This window comes from Nycticebus coucang, chromosome 19 (genome assembly GCF_027406575.1).
Source record: "Nycticebus coucang isolate mNycCou1 chromosome 19, mNycCou1.pri, whole genome shotgun sequence".
NCBI lineage: Eukaryota > Metazoa > Chordata > Mammalia > Primates > Lorisidae > Nycticebus > Nycticebus coucang.
In genome coordinates this window covers 53,039,800-53,063,686 of record NC_069798.1, presented here as the reverse complement: position 1 = coordinate 53,063,686, position 23,887 = coordinate 53,039,800, and the positions used below count along the sequence as shown (strand labels likewise).

The 23,887-nt window shown below is 38.3% G+C and overlaps 1 protein-coding gene across 4 annotated transcripts in view; it reads right to left on the bottom strand.

Moving 5' to 3' along the window:
- WDR7 (WD repeat domain 7) overlaps positions 1–23,887 on the bottom strand; it is a 401,067-nt gene that overhangs the window by 40,995 nt on the left and 336,185 nt on the right. The gene's annotated exons all lie outside the window — the stretch shown is intronic.

Below are 23,887 nucleotides of genomic sequence, written 5' to 3'. Positions count from 1 at the left end.
GTAATGCATGACAGTGATTCATCATAATCCAAACATAGGATTTAGGTATTAAGACTGCAAGGGAGCTGATCAATAACACCCATGCCATGTAAGATTTTTAACAAAGTGACCTGAAACCAAAGACAAAAAAAATAACACAATATACCCTTTACTATTTTCTTCTCCACTGGATCTTAAAATACTCAAGCATGAAAAGAAAAAAAAAAATCATAGCACCAAAATGCTTTAAAAGGCATGCCTGAATATTTACCTTAAATTCTTTTGTTCTATTTTTATAAACGACTGCCATATTTGTGGACAGAATGTAGCTCCAGACACGGAGCAGTTGAAGTTGCTTTCCAATTCACTGTGAAACATCAATTATCTTTATCAAATAACAGTATCTCATCTCAGTGCATTATCAAGATGGAGTCTTATTTTAGCTGGACTGCAGCCCTATCTGTATATCAGGGCTGGCCGCAGTGGCAGAGCGTGAGTGAAAGGCTGTGAAATAATCAATAATAATCATCAAATTGTGGTCGAAAGGTTGTGAGGATGGAAGTTTTTGATGAAACCTCGCCTTTTTTTTTTTCTTTTTGGTGCAGATGATAAGGCTTAACCTTTGCAATACGTGATAACTACGACTCGGTCGAGGAAGCCTGTGTACGCGTTAAAGTGCCTTTGAATGTCCAAAGACACACTGGAATACTTAGGCTTAAGTGGAATACAAACCTCATGCTATCAAAAACCATCAGGTGGGAGAGCTCTAAACAATCGTGAACATGGTTATTGTGAACTTGATCCACAACTCAGACACAGAATTCCAGCCCTGACTTGTGCTGTGGCTGTTAAATCCCAGTAAGTAAAGGTCAGCTCTGAAAGGACAATGTTTGCATAACAATAGGTAAGATATATACCCTGCTGTTTCCCCAAAGGTTACAGAACTGGAGTCTCAGCCTGTGTACTGAGATCTCAGCAGAGCCTCTGCTTGAGCATGGGAGTCATGGCATCTACCCTCAGCACCTCTGATCTAAAACATCTTGGGTTTAGCATGAAAAATGATGGGAGGAGACTTAATTTTGTAATTTAAAAGAACCACACTAATTTGGAGGGATGAGAAGTGGAATGCCTTCCTTCTGTTTTTTTGTCATTATGTTCTATTTACTTCAAGGGGACATAAATAGAAAGTAAATTAGCTGAGAAACCACTAGATTCGAGTTAAGGACAACATTGTCACCCGGGCTGTGCATAGATCTGTCTTACGGAGGCAGTCCACTAAGGCTATTTATAGCCCACCCCTTTCCCCAAGACCAGACTTGCTAGACGTTTTAATTTTAAAAAATCCCTGTTTTATGATGGTTAGCTATTTTTTAAAAAGCATACATTCAGAAAACTATGTATCTCTTGAACATAAAACCTACCTCCTAAAATATGATAAAACATGGAGACTGGAACCATAAATCAACACAAAGGAATAATTATTTCAAATGTTTTAGAAATTTGTGGTAAAGTGATAATGACAATTTAAAAACAAGACTCTTTTTTTCCTTTTTCTGTTTGAACGGCAGAGCCCACTGATATGAACTGTCAGCCTTTGGACATCCTAAGGTGGCGAGCTCTCTCATTTGACCACGTTGCTGTCAGCAGTACAGCAGACATTCTGGAAATAGACCCCAATTCATGAAATTCATGAGGTTAAATACATACTAATTAAACAGAAATTAGCTCTATTATCTTTCCCAAGGTCTGCATTTATTACCTACAGGTTTGTTAAAGAAAATTTTGTTTGTTCTGACTAGTGAAAACACTCTTCAGTAAAAAAGAAAAATAATATTAACCTAACTTGGAACATTTGTTCTGTTCTAGTGTTTTTATAAAAATTACCAACATAAGAATAGAATAATCACCCTTTTTGAGCTACATTACCTTTGCTATAGTAATAGTAGTACAGTGCATTAAAATACTTAAAATATCTTTAAGAAACAAGTACATTTTATTCTCTCTCTACTAAGAGAATAAAGCCTATTTTTCGGGATCTCTGAGCGCCTTTAAAAATGCTATACATTTCATCAACACTTAGAGCACAAAAGAATTATGAATGCTACTTGTGGTTTGGGAAATATATGAGAAATAATAAAAATTAATAATCTGATATTAATAGATGAAACTTCCATTATAAAACAAAAAGATACATGCTATAAGAAATGCATTTTCCACTAATTACCTCTTAACTGGAAAAACAAATCTTTCAAAGTGACTAAAAGGAATGGCTTTACCTGATTTCACTACCAGAAGTTAAAATGTATCTTGGGGGACATTTTGACAATGCTAAATTAGAAACATATTGATCAAATACACTCAAAAACTTAAGAAGAAACACCCTGTCATTTATTGCAACAATTACATAGCATAGTAACATAGCATAATCTTTGTGACATTTTAAAATTTAGTTTTGAAAATGAGCATTATCTCAACATGTCAAGCCTAATGTTAATATAAAACATTCTTTTCATTAGCCTGACATTTTGAAATTAATTTTATACTACTCATGTAAAAATAGTCACATTGAAAATCTATGCAAAGCTAGTAGTGGCTTTTTTAAAGACAATAAAAATGCAATTGTGTGTGTAGAATCTTGCCATAGAGGTAGTTATTAAAACAAGATGAGATAGAATCCTAAAATTGCTATAACACTTTACCCTACATACAATAAATGCTCTCCAGAAACATTGGTGTTCGCAAGCTGAATCTGTAGGTTCCCAGAGCTGAGTAGCAGTAAGATAGTATGTTTTATTATGAGTGTCATGGAGACGGTGTGAAAAATCAAGAGCCACAGCAGTCAGCAGCAATGGGTCAATAATGCTCCCAGAGACATTGTGTAGATAATCAACAAGGCCTGACGTTCTCCCAGCACCGCACACAGCTGAAGGGCAAATCAATACAGCCAGGGAAGGACCCTGCCCTGCTTCGCTTCCCATAGTACGCTATGGCTACTCTTGGAAAAACACCCCCCAAATGAAAATAAAGCAAACTTGCTGTACAACTAGCAATCAAGTGACCTTTTAATGCAATCATAAATTCATCCTTCAAAGAGGCTTCCCCCAAATCCAGGCAGAATTCAATATAAAGTGTGCCTAAAAATGAAACCAGAGTGAGGTTTCATTTTAAAAAGCTACATGAACAGGGACCAGGGCAGAACTACTTAAATATAAAAAGGCCAAACATCATCTTAACAAATATTTCAGTTTATAATCCTAAAATCAAAGTTTAACATAAATTTTTGTGAGTTAAAAAATTCTGGATGGGAGATTTCACTTTCTTAACTTTGGGGCCTTGTCCGAACAGATCATGTCCATGCTTTTCATTAGCAGGGTGAAAAAGAAGTAAAACCATAGCAAATTTTTGAAATTGTAAATTAAATCTGAATTACTTTGTTGCCCCCAAAAGAAACATAATTATTTTAATGTAGTCTACTGACTCTGAGGGCAACATTTTGCTGACAGTTTTTGTACCTGACACCTTGCTAAATATATGATGCTAATAATTCACATCTTTCAGTAAAAATTTATGGGTAGGAATATGTTGATTTATTATTTCTCAAGAAAAAGGTGATTCATCACATACATCATTCTGTGAATCATTAGGTGTTATTTCTAAGTTATCATGTAAAAGCCATCTTTTTTGAAACATGAAGAAACTGTGCGAAAAATAAAGACAGTGAAAAAAACTTTTTCAAAGTTTCTTTTTTTAAGAAAAAATTAAAAATAATATCTTTAACTATTAAAATGTGCCATAGCACAATACTGACATAACTGTAAATGTTCTTCCACCAAAACGTTATTGGGAAGGACTGCAACATGTTCCTATTGTTACAATATCAAAAGAATATTTAAAAAGAGAAACACCTGCAATTGTGTAAAATGGCATGTTAGTGAATTTAGGAAACAAAGAACTGATCCCTTATAGCATTTTAATGGAATTTTAAAGGAATGTTAACTATTTGTTCAGTTAGTGATAAGACACTCTCTTGTTCCTTTTTTCTTTTATTCGCTGATAATTATTTACAGGTATTGGGGAAAATGGTTTTACATTGTTTAATAAGGTACTACAATAAGAATGCTCCAAAATTCTAATTATTCTGAAGACACATTTTTCAACTAGTAAAAACATGAATAATGAATTAATTCTTTTGTTGATGCTTGTTATGGTTTACTAGCAGGAGACTGATAGTTCACTTCATGTACGTGCCTTTACATGTTTCTTGAAATCTGATGTTCAATGTAGATTTTAACTAGAAGAGAAACTGAGCATGATCTGTTTACTCTGAATTCTACATCTGTGACTGGTAAGTTAGTGCAGTACAGTTAAAAGGAAGTTGCTGTTTTTGAAAAGTTATATTATCTAATCACCATGATAACAAAATTGAAGTGCGATAGTAAGCCACAGAAAAACAGCTGCCTTTAAAACAGAAAAACTGGCTTCTTAAAGTAGATCGAAGCTTTATACATATTTACTTCATTATAACAACACTTTGATAGAGATAATCCAAAGCATAATTAGTAAAATACAGAAACTGTTTCATGATCAAATAAGATGGTTCAGACTTAGGTGCCACTAACGATGCAAAGTCTGAAATGAAAAACAATAACATCAGCAGTCTTCGAACAGCAGCTTTCCTATGGGATCTTGTCGTCCCTTCACATCTACCATTATTAGAGAATTTGTGTTGACCCATTTAATTTTAGACCTTCCACCTCTTTGTCAAATCTGTTTGAGATCAGCTTGCCTAAGTCCTGCTGTTGTCCTGCAACTGACAGTGTGTGACATGACAGCTGGTTGATTTGCTTATTTTTCTCTTATTGGCTGAGGAACAGCCCAGACAGTGAAATACTCCAAGACGGACATAGATTTTAGGTACTTCCTCATTTTGAAAACTAGGAATGTGTTTAAAGCATGGTCGGAACCCCTGACGCTACATCAAGATGGTGATTTTTTCCACTTAACACAAGCAAAAGTTAAGAATAATTTAGAATGCACTCTTATGGACATAATGCTAGCAGATTAAAACCCCCTCAATTCTAATTGTGTTTCAAGGCTTTGGTGTTTGGTGGGATTTTTAAAAGTCCCATAACCACATGATCAATCCAGGTGATTTAAAATCAATGCCAAAGCCAGACAAAGGCTGTTGTAAACAGCTCTCTATTTGCTTTATGGAAAAGGTGAAAAATCAGAGTGAAGCTCTTCTTTTAGTAAGATGCCTAAATCAAATGAAAATAGTTCAAGCCCAGAGGGTCACTTGCATTTCCTTGGTGGAAATTCCAAAATACAAACTCAACCTACATCCCCTTTGTCTATAAAAAATTAAGAAAAAGCCTGTAAAATTTTTCTCATGAATCCCGATACCTTTTTTGCTAATATGAAAAGAATGCCTTTGTCAGGAAGCAAATAATGCTCCATGCTTGGCAAAAAGATATGTGCATTAATCCTGTAGGCATAGGATTATTGGGTAATTTCTTTTATGAATAGTCAGAAACTATTGCTGAGTGCTTTTGAAAACCAGCACGTTAAAGTAGTCCATGTTTTTGAAATCCCTGATCAAATGGCCCTAACTAAAGTCAGGTATGGACCTCTGACACAAACTTAGGATATTAGGTGTGTCCAAATGGCCCCTTCATTACGCTCATTAGCACAGAACTTAATCTTAGCTACTTGAATCCTTTGGGTTAACATTAAATTGCTATTTTAAAATGCATCAGAACAGCCAGGTGCTGTGGCTCATACTTGTAATCCTAGCACATGGTAGGCCAAGGTGGGTGGATCACCTGAGCTCATGAGTTCGAGACCAGCCTGAGCAAGAACAGACCTCATGTCTTAAAAACAGCTGGGCGTTCTGGCAGGTGCCTATAGTCCCAGCTACTTGTGAGGCTGAGGCAAGAGAATCGCTTGAGCCCAAGAGTTTGAGGTTGCTGTGAGCTATGACGCCATAGCACTCTACTGAGGATGACAAACCGAGACTCTGTCTCAAAAAAAAAAAAAAAAAATCAGAACAATAGTGTTAATGTTAATCAGTATATAGACAACATGCAGGAGTATTTTTTTCAGGGGAAGTCCAAAATGAGGCCTTTCATATCTGTTTTCAATCCTTTACTTTGCTAAAGTGTGGATCAGTTGTTTTCCTGCAGCAGTGAAAAACAACCCCCAGCACACTTAACAATATACATCCTAAAGAGCAAAACTCTCTTCTTTCTTTCTTTCTTTTGCTGGCCAAGCTCCCTGAAAGTGCGGGCTCCACACGCCTGCCTTCCAACCTTATCACTGCGTGGGGACTGCTTTTGTGAAGCCACCAACGACCTTCTGTTGACAAATCCGATGGGCGTCTCTTCATTTTTATCTTACTTGACCTTTTGGCCTTTCTTCTCTGGACATTTCTCCTTTGGTGTCTAGGACAATGCCACCTCTGATTTTCTTTATGCCCTTGAACCACTCATTTTCCCATTTTGCCAGATGGATTTCTCCCACCTCATCCCTAAATGTTTAAGTTTTTAGGCCTTTGTTCCAGATTTCTCTCCTTCTCACCCTGTATTTACCTGTTACCATGCCTCTACATACATACATCCACACGCAAAGATGTCTGCGTTTTCATGTGTGCTCCAGACTTGCATAACAGCTACATTCTTGACATCTCCACACAAATGCTTATTAGGTCTCTCAAAACTAACAACAAAATTTGAGCACACTGCTCCTCTTCCTGTGCTTTCTTCTTCTGTCCCTCAAGGTACAGACCTGAGATTCACCCTCAATGCTTCCCTCTCCCTTTATGACCCTACTAAATTCATTGCAAGTTCAGTTTTACCCCCAGACTGCACTCAAGTTGGTCCATTTTCTTTTTTTTCATCTCCACTGTCTCCATTCCAGTCTAGGCCATTACCATCTCCAGGCAGGAATAATTCTGGATTAGCCCTGTAAGTAGCTCCACCACGTCGACCTCATCCTCCTCCAGTCCACTTTCCACACAGCAGTGAGGATGGTCTTTTAACAAGGTAGGTCAGATCATGCCACTTGCTCAGAACCCTTGATTGATTTCTCGCTACATGTGGGATGATGTAAAGCCTCCTCATCAGGACTTGCGCGGCCTCTGTGACCCGGCTCCAGCGCTCTCTCCATCTCGAGCCAGGCTCCTTGCCTCCCAGTCACCCCACTCAGTTCCTCAGGGGCCCTCACATCTTCCTCACCGCCACCCCCCTCCCCAGCCTTTGCACGTGCTCATTTGGCTTATCCCCTTGACGCCTCGTTAACTCTTACTCATCAGACGTAACTGTGATTAGATGTCACCTTCTCAGAAAGATGTCACATCATCCTTTTAGTTCTTTCACCACACTTATAATTTTCTTCCTCGTATTTATCACAAAATACATAGACTTATTGGGTTATTTGTTAGACTCACTCTTAACCTATAAGCTCCGTGAGGGCAGTAAGCCTTTCCTGTTCTGCTGGTCATTCCACCTGGGTGCCTGGCGCAGAACCCGGCACACATTCCTGCTCACTGACAAGCCCTGAATGAATGACTGAGTGGGTAAATAAGCCCGCCTTGTGAAATCACGCTCTGCTACGTCTTGGACTTCTACGCAGGGCTCTCTGTACCAGAGCTGCTGGTGTGCTAAAGCAATCTGAGAGTGTAGCCACAACTTGTGGAGGGGTTCACTTTAAGATGTCCCTTTATATTAAAAACATGGCTGAGGGAAAGAGGATAGCTCAGAAATTCCAAACAGTTCACACTCTGAAATGGGATTACCTGGGGACAGAAGCAAACCTCCTCCAGGTCTCAAATCATGACCTTAAGCCAGAGTCTCAGTTGACCCCCTGCGTTTGCTTTGGAGCATGGGTAATCACCCTTGTGGGTGGAGGAGACTCAGAGGAGATTCAGAATGCCCTGGGGCTTCAGAAGAAAAAGGCTCTGGGTTAGGGAAGCGTCTCTGATGGCTCCATTATAAAAATCTTCTAGGTGCATAATTTCTCATAGTATATCATTAAGGACACAGTAACAAACTAAATGCTAAGTATTTCCCAAAAATACTGATATGGCTCCTAACCTGGGGATGTTACTGGATTGACAACTTGAAAAAGTAAGGTGTCTAAAACAATTCTAGTTATCTCTATGGAGGAAGCATTAGTTTCCTCATAATAATTGTATAGAAATGTATTATTTCAATAGTGTGTAGCATGATTAGCACTAGCATAGTAGCTGGTACAAAGTAAATACTTAATATTTTTTAAATTAATAAATTATTTGACAGATACTGCAGCGAGATCCTACCAGATTGTGGGCGATACTCAGGGACAGGGGATTTCTGAATTCTATATCTAAGTCCGTTAGAGAAAAAGTCCCTATTAGGGACAAAGCTACAAGGGGTTAACAAGATACTGGTGACTTCTGTAAGCACATTTTCTATTAGTGATTTTATCTGATAGAGGCTCCCTCCTGTTGTAATTTGAAGAACTGAAAAGACATCAAAAAGGAAACTGTGGAGAGAAAAGGAGGCCATGTGTATGTGATAGTGGTGGGATGGGTTAGCATAGCAGGAAAATTCTCAAACGCAATGCAAAAATCTAGGGACTCTACCTCCAGCTTGGCTCAGGACAGTGAGAGGAAGGAATAACTAAAACCTTATTAACAAAAATGTTATGACTTTAGGTAGCATTTCAAAGCAAATATAGGCATATATAGCCTACAACTGTAAATATCTATAAATACATATACAAACACACACAAACATAAAACTCTTAGGGCAATTATGATAGGTTCCCCCCCACCAAAAACCTTTTTTAATGTTCTTGTTATATTGCCTTTTCAAGGATAACCCCTCCCCCAAAATAAAATTCTATTCATCTTAAGGCTCCATTTCACAGTCAATATGATTTTAGAGCTAAGACAAGTTATTTTTCCTTATTCTAAAATTATTTGATTTTTATAGATCTTGGGGACTTAAATATTAATTCACAATAATTCACGCATCATTTGTTCCTCATATAGTCTATTATTTTATTCAGTAAACCTAGAGTTTCTAAACCCCAGTGTGCCTTACAATTATCTAAGGGCACACCAAAAAAATCGCGAATCCCTGCCTTGGAGATTCTGATTCAGGAGGTCTGAGGAAGATGGAATCTATTTCGAAATATCCTACATGATTCTGATGTCACCTGGTTCGGAAAGAACAGAGCTAAATGATAATGCCCAGTGAATTTATATAAAAGGAATGGAGACAGATGGAAACATCCAGGGAGAACTAAGCACACATATGTCATCATCATATAAAGAAGATACTGATTTTGTATTACAGTTAATGATCATTGTCCAAGAAGGGGCTTTGTAATTTTCAAAGGCCCTTTCATGTACACACGTCCTCAGGGCTCCTTACCTTCCTCGTCTTGCTTGTCGTTTGGGAAAAATAAGGATGTTGGACGAAATTATTTCTTTTGGTCTAAAAAAATCATTTTGTGCCTGATATATAGTAGGCTCACTCTGAAGGCACGCACGGCTACCTCACAAACATCAAGCAGCGCATACTGGGGGTTATTAAAAGGCTTTTAGAAGATTGCCTTACGCCTGATAAATCTGGGCTTAGAGAAGTAAAGCAACAAAGTTAGCAAATGGGTCTAACATGTGACTTTCTGACTCCCCAAAACTAACATTCTTGCTGGGATTTGTGGATTGGTGTGTTGGGTGAAGGACAGTCCGCATGCTTGTATGTGGTGTTCATAGTGCTACCAAAGAATGACAAACTGCTGTGTGTGTATAATGGCATGTAAGTTCTACCTTCTTCTGTAACCTCTGCCTACAGTGGAGGCAGTAATTCCCCAGGCTCGATGTATGTGTCTACCAGTGATAAATCTCTGTGAGTTATAGCTGTGTCCTTGTAGATTTACAACTCTAAGTTTTAATTCATCTCTGACAATGCATTTACATAAATTACAGCAACACAGTAACCATGCCATAGGCTGGGACTTCAAGAGGCTTAAGGGAGCCAGCTTTCTTACCACTGTAAAGGGCCACTTTCAGTAAACATCACAAAGACGCAATTAATGGGTGGCCACTGTATATAGATGTTTTCTTGTTTCTGTCATTCCTTTGAAAGTAAACTATGTTTTCAATACTTTCCTCTGTGTTAATGAATATTCTAGATTAAGATATGACTTTAAGGATCAACAGAATTGGTTAAGTAGTGAAACATTTAAAGGTACGAATGCAAATTATTTCTAAGTACCTACTTGGTCTTCGAGTGTGGCTGCTCAACAGCTGACTCTGAAGTAGGAACACACATAAACTGAGCTGAGAGATATTCCAGCCATGGGTTTGCACCGGCGAGCCTCTCCTCTCAGAGAGCTCAGGTCATGGGGATGAGACTCTTGGCCTCTGTGCCGAGCACGGGAAAGGGTCAGATTCTCTCAAGGTTCATCTTTCTTTTTTCTATCCCAGCCTACTGTTACTATATGAATAAATGGAAAAGCTGAGACTTTCAAAGTAACTTTACAGTTAACCTCTACCTAGTTTTAAAACATTTCCTATTGGTAACAGTTTTGTTCTCAGCCCAAGACAAAAATTCTCTTTTAAATTCGGAAGCTCAAAACTGGACTATCCTTTATAGGTGACTATTAATCAACACACCAGTACCTTTTATCAAGCACTTAAAATGTAGCCATGCTCTCAGCACCATATATTGAATAGGAATTCTTTTCCCGGGTATATGCTTTTGTTTGGTTTATCAAAGATCAGATGGCGATAAAAGACCCCATGTAAAAGATTGAAACTGAACCTGTACCTTTCACCATTTACAAAAATGAACTCAAGATGGATAAAGGATTTAAATCTAAGAAATGAAATATCAAAAATCCTAGAAGAAAGTGTGGAAGAAACTCTTAAGGATGTTGACCTTGGTAAAGATTTTATGAAGAAGACTCCAGTGGCAATCACGACAACAATAAAAATAAACAAATGGGACTCAATGAAGCTGAAAAGCATCTGCGCAGCTAAGGACACAACAATCAAAGCAAATAGACAACCTTAAGAATAGGAAAAGATATTTGTATATTATGAATCTGACAAAGGCTTGATAACTAGGATCTATAGAGTTCAAATTAACCAATAAAGAAAAAGAGCCAACAATCCCATACATCACTGGGCAGGAGACATGAACAGGGCCTCCTCTCAGGAAGACAGACAAATGGCTACCAAACATATAAAAAAATGCTCATCATCCCTGATCATCAGAGAAATGCATTTCAAAACCACCCTCAGATGTCATATAACCCCAGTGAGAATGGCCCACATCACAAAGTCTCAAAGCTGCAAATGCTGGTGCAGATGTGGAGAAAGGGGAACACTCTTACACTGTTGGTGGGACTGCAAACTAATACAGCCTTTTTGGAAAGAAGTAAGGAGAATCTTCAAAGAAGTCAAATTAGACTTCCAACTTGATCCCGCAATCCCATTACTAGGCATCTTCCCAGAAGGAAAAAAAAATCATTTTGTCATAAGGACGTTTGCACTAGCTGTTTGTCACAACTAAATTTACAATTACCAAGACGTGGAAGCAATCTAAATGCCCATCAACCCTGGAATGAATTAACAAACTGCGGTATATATACACCATGGAATACTATTCAGCTACAAAAAAGACAGAGGCTGTACATCTTTTGTGTTAACCTGGATGGAGTTGAAATATATTCTTCTTTTTTTTTTTGCAGAGACAGTCTCACTGTACCACCCTTGGGTGAGTCACATGGCTCACAGCAACCTCTAACTCTTGGGCTTATGTGATTCTCTTGCCTCAGCCTCCCAAGTAGGTGGGACCACAGGCGCCTGCCACAACGCCCGGCTATTTTTTTGTTGCCGTTTGGCCGGGGTTGGGTTTGAACCCGCCACCCTTGGCATATGGGGCTGGCGCCCTACTCACTGAGCCACAGGCGAGCAAATATCCAAGGTATTCTATATTAATATTAAGCCAGTAGATGATCTAATATATTCCCATTAGAGAAAAACTCAATTCAATTCAAGTTGGGGGGAGAAGGGATGAGGGAGAGGGGAGAGGACTGGTGTGCTCCCACTTAATGGGAATAACTTAAGAGTATATGGCACACCTTTTGGACATAGGACACAACCATAAGAGGGACTCTACCTAATAAATGCAAATATTGTAACCTAATTGTTTGTATCCTCACATTAACCTGAAATAAAAAAAGAAAAAACAATGTAGCAACCATGAATGTAAATATCTTACATACATCAGCTTGATTAATCTTCAAGAGGACCTAAAATTATTCCTATTTTACAGGCAAAGATGGCAGGTTAAAGAGAGCTAGTTACCTGTTCTGGGTCTCAAGGATAAAGAGGAACGGCAGCTACCCACCCTGGAACTGTTATTCCAAAGCCTCTGCCACCAAGAGCCTGTTTCCCTGTTGGCCTATCATAGAACACTCCAGGACACTGAGTTTCCTTGCAGTGGTAAGCTGGTTGCCTTCATCATGCCAACCTCTCGCTCAAGAAAGGTTGTGGCCCTTTGCTGACTCAGGGGTGAATCTCAGTTAGTCAATCATGATAATTCCATTTTCTTTGCCAGCCACATGTTTGAAAACGGGTGATACAATTTTGGTCAATGAGACAAGAGAACTGGTTTTCTTAAAGGGCATCATCAGCTTTTAAAACTTTCCCTTTCTAGGGAGGGGAGGGGAGGGGGAAGGATAGGCGGAGGGAGGGTGATTGGTGGGACCACACCTACGGTGCATCTCACAAGGGTACATGTGAAACTTACTAAATGTAGACTATAAATGTATTAACACAATAACTAAGAAAATGCCAGGAAGGCTATGTTAACCAGTTTGATGAAAATATTTTAAATTGTATATAAAACCAGTGTATGGTGCCCCACGATTGCATTAATGTACACAGCTATGATTTAATAAACAAAAAACAAATAAACAAACAAAAAAAAAAACTTCCCCTTTCTGCTCTGGGCTGGCATCCTCTGCATGGCTGCGGGCTTGGTGGTGGCCACCCTTTATCCTTAGGTGGTTAAGCCCAAAGAGGCCTAGACACTGAACACAGAGGAATGGAGCGCCCCTAAAAAGGCGGGGCCTCTGATCATACCACTTCACTAGCCACGTCTGGGTGTCTGCTGTATGAAATAATAAATTCTCCGATTTAAAGCCTGCCTTTGTGGCTTCTGTTACTTTGCAGATGAAATATCCTTATTATTAAATCTTTCCCACAATTCTACCATTCTTTCATGAAAAAATTCCTTGCTATACCTAAACTAAATCTTTCCCTTTACAAGTCTGTCTTTCCTAACAGTTTATAGCCCTCATTTTTCTTCATTCTTCTCAGAAAATACTGCTTTTATTTTCCTTCATCATTGTAGGATTAATTTATATTTTTCCTTGGATTATATTTTTTAAATGCTGCATTTAAAGGCTCATCACATCTTCCTGCTGTTTGCCATGATCTGTATTCCTTTTCTTCATCCAGCCACCACTGATGCCAACAAGCTCTGCTCAACTATTGCCTGGATCTTCCCAAAGCCTCCAAGAGCAAACCTTCAATTCATTCTCAATAGTGTTGACAGTGACCTTCCAAGATTGAAGATCTGATCTTCTTGTGACCCTGCTTCAAACTCTTCAAATAGTTTTTCCAAACATAATGCCATGTACTTGGTACAGTATTGATTGATGCACTCTAAAAACTTTTGACATCAGCCGTAAACATTTAAAAAATGAGATATTTCAAAATAAAAATCAAAATTCTCTGCTTATTTTGAGAAATCAGAAGATCAGATTCACAATTCCACAAGTGCGGAGGGCTGGGATGTGAGATGTGGCAGGTGCCCTCATGCAGAGCATACGCTCTCAGATTTGCCACAGTTGCCACCCCTTCCAATTCTCTACACTGAAGCAGAATATCACCTGTCGTCTTATTAAAGGCTTTAGGCTTTAAGTGTGGTTTTATAGCCAGAATAATTAAAAAGAGAAATAGTTCTTGGATGGTGCCATCAAAAATAAAAAAATGAAAAACCGAGAGGGTTTATTTTTTATTAATTTATGACACCTGCTTTGCCTCCCCAGGCACTGGAGTGTGTCACTGCTGACCTATGAGACTCCAAACTAAGAAGTAACCTGTCCAGGGAAGGCGGATCGTATCTCACCCTCCTATCAGGCTTCATCCCTTTCTTCCTCTCTCACCCTTTCAAACTCCTTGGCAACCTTTGCCCCAGGCATAACAAAAACTATACAGTTCCTGGAACGCACCATCAGCTACACGATGTCTCTGAGGCTCTGTCAATTCTTCCTCCATGCGTGCCCATGGAACCCCTGTTCAAGGCTCAGCTCAAACATGGCGTCTGCATGAGTCTTCTCTTGCTCTTGTCGTGACCTCCACAGGCCACACCCTTTCCTCTTCTTTGTAGACGTCCAAGTTCCACTGTAGTTTGAAACACTTTATTGTCTGTATTTATTTTATCTTTGCCATTCCTTCCAGATTGTAAATATGTTGCCCAGTCAAGTAATCACTTCCTTGTGCACTGCACAGTGCCCTGTAAATAGCTCTAGGGATCACGTGTTGGTGGTCTTATAACAGAACCTTTCTCAACTGACTTGCACTTCCCTGACTCTCCATTCCCTCTGTCCAGCATCCTGGCTGGGGCTCAGCACATGAGGAACGCCCGTGGTTGGTGGGCTGCTCTCTGGAAGGCCCACTCACTATTGTTCTCACCTGTTGAGCTCTATGACCTAGAGCCAGTCAAAGCTACTTGTGCTTGTCAATGTAAATAGGTAGTTAATTTAAATATACAAAAATTCTATAGTAAGATTAGGAAGAAGGCTTAAAAAACATATATATACATATAAAATTAGGTGTACGACAACTATAATAGATGGGAGAAAGCATACAAATCTAGGATTACACTCTGAGATTGCTTTGTAAGTCTCTTTAATTTGACAACCCACTTAAAGAAACAGAAAATGGTGTGGCTCACCAAAAAAGATGTTCCAGAACTATAATCAATAGGTCAGTAAGAAAATAAGTCATAGGTCCTACATTATAAGAGATGGGAAATAAAATTATCTCTATAGAATTTCAATCAAAATGAAATGTTTAAGCTATATATTATTGTATGTGTTTCTACATTTGAGCAATTTTTGATTAACTGAGCAAGTTCTGGGGCTGGTGTACTAGATCCAGGGCTTTCTCAGTATCCGTGTGTGTGCCCCTTCCACCCACTAGACTGGAGGCCCATCAGGAGCTCCATCTGTGTCAGGACAAGGCCTTTTAAATTGTCATCAACATCTCTTTACAATGTGTCATGAAGCACAGACTCATGTCCTTGTTATGTATATATAGAATACAGTGGGGACATGAGTCTGTATTTTTTATATACATATGTGTATGTATGTATACATGTGTTTGTGTATATATATAATGAGTATATTATTGAATATTTTGAGTACCTTACATATGTATATTTTTAAAGATGGGGGTCTCACTCCTGCTCAGGCTGGTCTTGAACTCCTGCACTCAAGCAATCCATCCTTCTTGGCCTCCCAGAGTACTAGGATTATAGACGTGAGCCACTGCGCCCAGCCTAAGTACCTTACATATTGAGAATGGATACAAAGAATAGAAGGACTCACCTAATGTGCATAATGCAATGGTATGTTTCAAAACTATTAAGAATAGAGCATAAATGTCTTACCACGGCTATTAAGTAAGTGAGGAAATGGTTATGTTAATCAGTTTGATGTAAGCATTTCACTTCGTATATCAAAAGAGCACACTGTACCCCATAAATGCATTAATGTACACAGTTATGATTTAATAAGGGGAAAAAATAAAGAAACAAAAATAAAGAATAGAAGGCATTAGGGCCAGGTGCAGTGGCTCACACCTGTAACCCTAGCACTCTGGGAGGCCAAGGCGGGCAGATTGCTTGAGTTCAGGAGTTTGAGACCAGCCTGAACAAGAGTGAGACCCCACCTCTAAAATTAGTTGGGTGCTGTGGCGGGAGCCTATAGCTATTGGGGAAGATAAGGTAAGAGGCTCTCTTAATCCCAAGAGTTTGAGTTTGCTGTGAGCTATGAGGCCACGGCACTCCACCCATGGTGAAAAAGTGAGACTCTGTCTCCAAAAAAAAAAAAAAAAAAAAAAGAAAGAAAGAATATGCAGCAATGAATCCAGAAGGAATTAACCTACTATGACTCTTCTACCGAATATTTCTTAGTTTTGTGGACAAAATATGTATGGAATATATATACGTGAGTGTATGTAACCATTCATACTTTCTTTTTTATATGTTGAGGGAAAAAAGAAAATGGCTAGGTGAGACATGAATGTCACTGTGAAATGCAGATGTTTGGAATCTAAATTTTAGCCTACATAATGCTTTTGCAAGGATGCTGAAATGCTTGTTTGTACACAGTAGAATTCTCTGCCTTAGTATTTCCAATTATAGATGTTGCTAGGGATTGAACTTACTTTCTCATTGCAAAAATTCTTGAATACTGCCATTCAAAGCACAGCACCAACATAAGGAGTACTTGGTGAGCAGTGAGATAAATAATAGACAAATACATCCCTCCACAGTTAAAAATATTCTTCTTAAAATTTTAAACTTTCAGAATAAATGATGGTCTAATTTTAAGCATTGTTCCAAATATCTGTTTCTCTTCCTAGAGGTTTCTTCTCTAAATAGCATTTCACTTTTAAAACTAGAAGCTTGTTGGGTAATTCTTCAACACGGTGTCAGGAAGCCATTGTTTTCTCCAGCCATTCATCTTATGATCACCCCTGATGCCATATTTTTGGTTGTTTCTCCAGAATGTCATAGGAAGCACCTGCCATAAAACCAGCTGCTGAAAAGTGCAAGAAGAAAATACCTAAAATGTCACTGTCTAAGTACTGTAGTCAATTCTCACTGCAATTTTTGCAATCACCACATAAGTGCCCTTGATGTATAAGCATTATAGACTTCTGCGTGGTGAATACTGTGCCTGAAGCTTAAAACTCTGTCTTAAAGAAACATCAATCTTAACTGTCCACAGGATCCCTAAGGTCCATTGCTCCTCCTAACTAGAAGTAAAATCTTTGTTATTTTTAAAGAAAAGAACACATATTTTCCAAACTTCTATTAATACAGGTGTGTTGGCTTACATGTCTGTTTTATCTTGACTATCAGCTTTCTTTTGATACCTAGTCAGTACCTTAGAGTACTTACCAGAATTAAATGTATTGCAGAAAATGACACTGGCTTATTTTCATAAAATGTTTTAAATCTCATACAAAAAACAATTTCATATCTTGCCAAGCCCCTCTTTTCCTAAAATTATTATCTTAGGTAACAGAGTAGTTCAGTATTCAGTTATTTCTTCAAAATTTCAGTAATGGTATGTAACTTTACTTACGAAATCTATGTAACTGATTTAGCATTTAATAGGTCACAGATAAGAAATGCCTCTACTTATCTATTGGAATAATGGTTTCTCACATTAGATTGGTGCAATTCCAGCACTAATGCTGACTTGAAAATTGCTGTATTATAAACTATTTACACTTACCAGGGAAAACATTTCTGAAGTTTTGACGGGCACGCCCGCTTGGGCCTTGTACATTCTGCCTGGAACGATGCTCCTCGCTCTTCCCCTTCTTTGCCTAAGCCCTGAATATTAATGGCTCAGTTCTGATTTCTGCCCCTTTAGGGAGCCCTTCCTGACCAATTCTCCAGATTCTGAAAGAACCTGCTCTAGAGCTCCTCCTGTGTCCTCCCATAACAGGGCAGGCTGCCCTCCTAGAAAGGCCTGCATGGTATTTCATTTGTGAGTTTACGTCTGCCTTCCACTCGGGGCTATATTCCTTGAAGGCAGGAACAAGTCTTATTTATTGTTTTGATCTCTTGCATGTGATACAGTGCCTGGCACAGAGAAGAGCCATCATAAGTTTGTTTTAAAAACAAAATGAAGAATAATAAATCACAAATAAATGGAGAAACAGTCTGTTTTCTCAGAGGACAAATATAGGAGGCGAAATAGGCTAACCGTGGGAGGGGGTCAATTTTTTATGAGGATAACTGCAGCTCCAAGCTCATTCTTTCATTCACAGAAGTATCAAGGAGGGTGTGAAGAAACCAATGCTCAGAAAGTATTTGTGAGAAAACAGTTTCAGAGCACTTTGGTAATCAAATGCACAAATCTTTTGACCTAGCACTGTATAATCCAGAAATTTACTCTAAAAATAATCAAATTCATGCATAAAAATTATATAAAAAGGAAAGGCAGTGAAGCTACTCTGTATGATACAATAACAGTAGACATATGTCACAAATACAACACTAAGAGGGAACCCCACTGCCAACTTCTGACTGGGGTGATAATGTGTCAGGGTAGGTTCATCAAGTGTCGCAAATGCCCCACTCAGGTGGGGGACGCTAGTAACTGGGGAGGCTGTGCACGTGGGGGGGGTATATGGAAAATCTCTATACCTTCTGTTCAATTTTGCTATGAACCTAAAACTGTTCTATAAAATAAAGTCTATTAAAGATTTGTAATTACTTTACTCAGAAAGAGCCTAATATTGCAATAATTTTAAAAGTAATTTTTATAACAATTTTTAAAAATGGCCAAAGAACAAAGTATCAGTAGGTTTGACAGATTAAGGCTATGGAAAAAAGTCAAGATAGACAAAGAGACAATTATTAAACAGATGAATGAGGACAGATCCATAAGTATAATCTTGAAATTTGCTCATTACTCGGTTGATATTCTATTTATCCTACTTATAAGATTAATTCAAATAGTCTGAGGAAGAAAGAACAGCAGATCATAGATCCAGCTGGTATGAAACAGTATATGCTTCAGCAGATAGACACAGGGTGGAGTTGACTGATGGTGTCCTATTTAAACCTATGGTTAAATAACAATTATGATGGCCAACTTCTTTGAGCACTTACTATTGGTTGACATTTGTTTTATATATGTCCATTCTTCTAATATTTTGTAACACAACACCACAAGCATTATTATATCCATTTTATAGATAAAAGAAACTCAAGTGCAGAGGGTTTAAGCACCTTGCCCAAAGCCACAAAGCTAGTGAGAATCCAGACAGTTTTAGTTTCAGAATCTATTCCATTAACTATTCTAACTAGTGGGAGCAAACAAATACCGTGGTAATTAAATTTTGAGAAAATATTAAATTTGTATATTATAAAAATCAATGAAGAAATAATTACCATTATTCTGTGTAAGAAATATGGATTCAAATAAAGAGTTTAAGATGACTATGAAACTTACAAGGGATGTAAGATACTCAAAAAATGATCAACAATAAATTTCAAAAGAAACATTAGTGAGAACAGAGTCAACATTTGTTACTTAAATGTGAATTGACTTCAGCATTTTTGTTTGCCAGGAGCACCTCACCTGTTATTGTACAGTAACTGTATATACTGCGTGAGGTGAGATATTTTAATATACTATAAAGACAAATGTAACCAGAAAGGAGCAGCTCCTGAAAGCCTGTCTTTGTAATAAATTATCCAACAGGTATTTCCGAATGCTTCTTATGTAACCAGTAAAAGGACAAGAATGGGGGATGACGAAGGATCAAATGAAATCAAAACCAGAATCTCAAAGGCCCACAAGAACAGGGCAAGGGACTACCTAGCAGAGGAAAAAGGTCGATTCCATGTATACAGCTAAGGAAAAATTCACTAAACTTAGTAACTGGGTATGGACAGATGAAAGACAGGCAGGATGAACTGTGGTATCTTCACATTATTATGCCATTAACAGAAAAAGGTAGGTTAGAAAGGATCCTGGCAGAAAGTAGGGGCTAGAGAGATTTTCCAGCACTGAATCTGAGATAATAAGATATCTAAATGGAAATGTCTGGAGATCATTAAAAGTCAAGGAGCTGGAGTTAAGGCAGGGCCTGGCTGTCCTCCTGATTTGTCTTACCTGCTTACAGGGAAAAATCAGAGTCAATAATTATGTATGGATTTTCAGCCAAAGTCAGGAAAAATAATGGATGAAAGTAGAAATCTGTACCCTGGACAGTGGAGTGATAAGAACGAACCTTAAGGTACTCCAAGAAATTGAGAAATCCCCCAGACACTGAGAGATGATTGTACGAACTTCATAAGAAAACTAGCTAAGAGAATCCTGCACAGAGCCAACTGTTATTACAAAGAATACATTAAAAAAGGATTGAAATCAGTGAGATCCACTACCAAGTCTGCCAAATGAAAGGCAGTAGTGCTTGAGGAAAGATTTTCAGGGCTAATAAAGTGAAAATGGCCATGTATGCAAAGCCCCAGGGTGTCAGGACTCTAATTCGCCTACTTACCTATCAACAAAATTTAAGCACTTCATAGGAAGTTTAATACTTTTTTTTAATTAAGCAAAATTCAAGTCAGATATATTTCTAAATTGCTAGTGGTTACCGAGTAAAAGCAAAGTCAGCAGCACAGCAGGACTTTAACTACTGAATTGCATCAAAGTTTCTGATCTCCACACCCAGTAGAGATTCAGCTCCCAGCCAGAGCAGCCTTCAGAAAGGAAATCTACACATGGCCTAAGGCAGAGCGGCTTCAACAAAGTGCTCCCGTGAACTCACAGCCCTAGGGTCTCCCCAAACAAACCCCAAGGTCACAAGTTTTATCCTTAAAATTCCCTAAAATTAATGTAATTCAATTGTAGTATATTTCCAAATTTATTTTAATAGAGCAATAAGCCAAAATTTTTCTCAAATGGTAACTATTTGACAAACACTGTGCTAAGAATTTTACTTAAATTACCTTATTTACTTCTGACAGAGACTTTCTCCTTTGACCAAAGCTTTAGTTGGGCTTCTTTGCCTCACTAGCCCAGACCTTGGGCTTCCCTCTCTGTTTAAGCATGAACCTTGCTGAATCCGTTAACCAAAGTCCTCCTACCTCACCACCGTCCAGTATCTTATTAACCTAGCAAGAATTCTGTCAAGTCAGTTTAGCCAGAAACCTTTCATCCTTTGCCTTTCCTCTTAGTAATTTTCTGCTCATTGACACCTCCTCCCATAAATCCCCAGTTGTTCTTGAAGTCAGAGTCTCTGCCCATCTGCTGACTCTGTCACAATGGTCCCAATATCTACCACCATCATGCCCCTCCCCTCAAATCAACAAGTGTTTGGATAAATTTTTCTTAAACTACTTGTTATAGTTAACAGGCACTATTTCTACCATCATTTTAAAAATGAGAAAACTTCAGTTCAGAGAAGTTATGAAACTTTCCCAAGGTTATAAAGTTAATTAGTGGTACAAATGGGAGTTGGGAAGAACAGGTCTAAAGAAACATTTTAAAAAAGAAGCCAACACTAAAAGGTAAGGAAAAGGAACTTAATTCTTCTTTTATTCTTTACTACCCGTCTGATAACAATGTGGGACACAGACAACCCTCCCTGCCTCCCGTCTCAGCCGGGGCTGCTCTCACTAGTCTACTCTGTGGACCCCTCTCAGCCTACGGCATCCTTTCTTCCCCCATACAGGTGGTTATTCCTTACCCTCCCACCCACTGGGATCCTATAGACAAGTGAACCTGCTAATTATCCCTTCTATATTTTTTATATCATATCTTTGTCTTTGCTCATGCTTGAAAAATTGTACTATTCTGTCAACTGATTCCAACAGATTAAGAATTGCTTTATGATATTCAAAATTCAAAATGTACCTTTTCATTTACCCTATAAAAGATCATTTCTAAACATATGCTATCTGTGCTTGTATATTCTGCTTCAGCTATTGACTCACTTGTTTCAAGTATTATGACACTAATAAAAGAATTAAGAAGAGAATTGCTTAAGAGTTCATTATCCCTGGATATAACTGGTGATGGGCAAAGGTAAAGACTGATTTTAGAGATCGAACCTTGTTTTAATGTTCTGAATGACAAGAGTGATGATAAGGTGATCTTCCCTCTCATACAGAACCAGAAAGTTATTCAACCAACATAACAGTCATAACTGTGGGTATCAAAATTAAGGTAGAAAAAAACTGAGGTGAGGCGTGTACCTAAATGTAGTAAAATGATGTACAGGAAGCACAAGGAATAGGGATGGCATTACATATTCTTATAAAGAAAGAATATCTTTGATAGACGTATAGTAAGTAATTTAACTGAAAAGAATAAGATATTTAAAACATTTTTTTCCATGTTACCAACATCTCTACTGAGACACTTAATAGGAAAATAAATGGAAACAAATGTACACTGAAGTACCACTTCAACAATTCTTCACTGCTAGTCTCTCTCATCCTGGAGTCAGCTTGCCGTGTTCACGTCACCTCACTCTTCTCTCCACTGCTGGCAATTGTGTCTCATGTCATAAGAGTCCTCTCTATAATTTCCTCCCTTCATTTTTAAAGAAGCTTGACAAGGTCCCCTCCTCCTATTATTATTTTTTTTGTCTTTACCGTTGTACATGTCTGTGATTTATTTCTCTCAAGTCAGCCTGTAGTAATATACTATAATTTTTAAAAACTGTTGTAACAAGAGGATCTGAAAATGCTCTTTGAGGAGTCTGTCTCTCTTGTGAAAGAATGTTATCATCATGTAACTTAATTTTTAAACAAGTATTCAGAGTGGTTTCACGGCTCTCAGCGAGATGCCTGAGTAAAAGATTATGGTTGCTGTAAGGACCAAGTTAACTCCATTTTATTAAAACTAACTTCATCTTGTCCCTCAGTCTTTATTTTGCAGCTGCATACCAAAGGCGTTAGGCAACCTGCTCCCTCCCCTGCCCCCATCCTTGCCCCATGAACCACGCCCTTGCACAACGTCTGCTCCAAGCGATAACAACACTCTCCCAGACAGCCAAGGACAAGTGCTCAGTCCCCTAAACCCCCTATCAGCTCGCCCCAGCGGCTCACCTCACCCCCTCCCTTTTTTTCCTTTCTGTACCCTTAAAAACCTCCCTCCTTTTCGAGATCAGGGCTTCTCTGCTCTCCTGCTGTGCCAGGACCAGGGAGCCCAGGCTAAAACTTGTAAATAAACAACCTCTTTCTTTTGCATTGGACTTGGTCTCCGGGTGATTTATGTGGGGGATCCCGCAACTTGGGCACAACAGTTGCCAGTGGAAGTTAATGTCTTTTGACATCACACACACAAACAAAATTTGATAGCTAAATAAATATGGCAAATGGTGCATACTCCACACACTCCCAGGAAAAGCACATTCACACACTGGAGACTCTGAGAAGACCTGTGTAACGCAATGTATTAAACTTTCAAATGGTACCTTGAAACTTTCATTCCCAACATTTATCACCATCTCTTAGAACTAGTGCATGGAAAGAACCCAGGAAAGCTTTTGGAGAATCACTCAATAGTTTATTCAATTTAAGAGACAGTTTAAAATCTTAGCCACATCCTTATGAATTTCTTCACATTCCTTCTGGAAATTCCTAATATGGTAATACTACTGAATATATCAGCATTAACAAATGCCGCAGTGAAACATTAGAAGCTATGTTTAGAACTATTCATCAGAGAACATTATAAATTTACTAGGATCATGGTGGACCCTACGCCTGGTTTTGTCTCTAACAGTGTGACTCTAGGATAAAGTGATATAAAGCTCTGAGCTTTAATTCTCTCACATCTAAGTGGGACTGGACTTGCCCTGTCTAGCCAACTGCTATATTTTGAGAATCAGATGATCAAGATCAGAATCAAGAGAGAATTTTTCATAGTAAATTGTTATAAAAGTGCAAAAAGTATTAATAATATATTGTCTCTAATACTGTACCAATTTCTTTCCAATAGAGCTCTAGATGCTATTGTGATTTCTTCTTTTTATGAACTATGTCCTACAATTACTAAATACGTCATTTCACTTAGA